The sequence below is a fragment of the Glandiceps talaboti genome, chromosome 22 (assembly GCF_964340395.1).
Source record: "Glandiceps talaboti chromosome 22, keGlaTala1.1, whole genome shotgun sequence".
Lineage (NCBI taxonomy): Eukaryota > Metazoa > Hemichordata > Enteropneusta > Spengelidae > Glandiceps > Glandiceps talaboti.
Window position 1 is genome coordinate 3300360 of NC_135570.1, and position 2038 is coordinate 3302397.

General features: G+C 34.7%; 1 long non-coding RNA gene across 2 annotated transcripts in view; it reads right to left on the minus strand.

Moving 5' to 3' along the window:
* Positions 1-364: 364 nt before the first annotated feature.
* LOC144452235 (uncharacterized) overlaps positions 365-2038 on the minus strand; it is a 2421-nt gene continuing 747 nt past the window's right edge. The window contains exons 2-3 of one of the 2 annotated variants that reach the window (XR_013482337.1): positions 1543-1635; positions 365-468 (exon numbers count right to left, since the gene is read on the minus strand). This is a non-coding gene — a long non-coding RNA (uncharacterized LOC144452235). Of the gene's footprint in view, positions 492-1542; positions 1636-2038 lie in introns of both variants that reach the window. The other variant, XR_013482338.1, reaches the window with a different exon arrangement.

Consider the following 2038-nt stretch of genomic DNA (forward strand, 5'->3'; position numbering starts at 1 on the left):
TAATATGTCAATCTTGTAGTAAAGTGCAAAGACAACTGTGGGTATTATTACCATATATTCTAAGCAGTGCACAAAACATTTAGACAGACAGACGGAGACTGTCCAGACAGATAGATCTGATAATTGAAGTGCGCCCTCTATTAGCTAAGTAACAATCTTATTTTCTCTTTTGTTCAGATATATTTTTTCTTGTTACTGCATGTAACATGTAGAGGTATTCCTAATAACTGGCTGTTTTATCCATTCAGTAAAGCAGTGATTGGTCATAACAATCACTCAAACTCATTCATTCTGCTGTAATACATTTTTTATGAAAACATGCATGACTTACATATATTCCAAGGGGCCTAGGGCCTACCAATGCTCTCATTCTTCACAATGAACATACTCTCATGATAATCCCAATGTCATTGCCAGCTTCGAAACATTCGGAGAAACGCATGCAATTGTATAAATATGTTGTTTTATCTAACAACACAGGGAGATAGTTACTGGAAAAAAGTTGTATTACAACATGGTTTGAAAGAAAATTATTCAACAATTAAAAATGTGAAAATATACAAAAATAAATAACTCAATTGTGCATTTATGTGAGCAGTGTAATAACTAAAGCATCTTGTTTATAGAAACAATTTTTGTTCATCGATTCTGTATAATGTCACTTTACATATCACAAAAGTACACAGTACATCTTTAAGCATCTGGTTTTGTCATCCACAATCTAAAAGTAGGCTTGCCATCTGATCCTGATCAATGGAACAAACTAGATAACGTTTTCCATAATTAATGGGAATATGGTATCTAAACGCTTTTCCATGTTTTCTTAGGGAATTCATTTTAAGGGCCAATAAGTCACCGAATATTTATCTTGTTCGATTAGAGAAACTGAGTGCATGCTATAATATAAAAATTTTCACTGTTATTTTCACTGTTTTTAGATGCGTTACTCAATGCAATGAACCATGTATTACTATGTTTATTCTCAGAGCAGAACTGTCAACGGCATTAACTTGTTGTGTTCGATAAGTGGAATGACGCAAGAAGCTACTCAGATAAAATTAAAGTAACTGAGAAAAGTCGTTAATGTCTAGACCATTTCTATATCACATTAAGTTGTTACACAAAATCTTCCTTGTGGAAAAGAAAGGAAAGGGCTGCAGCTAAACAAAAAGAGTATACCCCACTTTATATATTTTCAACAAACACCATGATATAAATAACGACCAGCTCGATGATTTCTTTTAGATAGGCAGAGTTAGAATACCTATGATCATATTCGTCCAAATAAATTCGGAAATTTGTTGAATGGTCGCCGCAAGAGCAGCACCCTAGTGCCCTAGTGTTGAAGAAGCAGGAGGAAACCGGAGTACCCGGGGAAACCTTACTTGTACTTTCAGTCACGTATAGCACAGAACTGAAATCATACATTTGCAGAACCCATGTGACTACCATGTGACATGCAGAAGTGACCTATCAGCATCCTCAGTATCATCTACATAAAAAGAACCCATGACTACTATGTGATATTTGGAATTGACCTACCAACATCTTCACTATGTCTGCAGTCACTTCACTTCCATGCAACATTTTTACACTGAAAAATTGAGCTTTCATTTCCAGCACATACCACTTCATCTACAGTGGCAAAAAATGAAAACAAAAATAGAATAATTCGTAAAGATAATCTTCAAAAATCAGAACACAAAATTCATAAAATAGACAACAGTTTTAGTCTTATTTATTGGAGTATGTCTACTGTGCTGAAAATACAAACTGTTCTGATTTATAAGTAACTTTAAGAATTAATCATTTAAACCTAAAACATGAAAAACTGATTGTATTGGATATAGGTGATAATGTTAGAATTCTATGGGATACTACCCTGTCGTAGGGTGTACATATTTCAGGGGTACTTTATCCAGAAAATGACATGTCCCATACCTATATTAGTGCTAGGGAGTGAGGACAGCTAAAAAGAAAACTGAGAGAGAGAGAGAGAGAGAGAGAGAGAGAGAGAGAGAGAGAGAGAGAGGAGGAG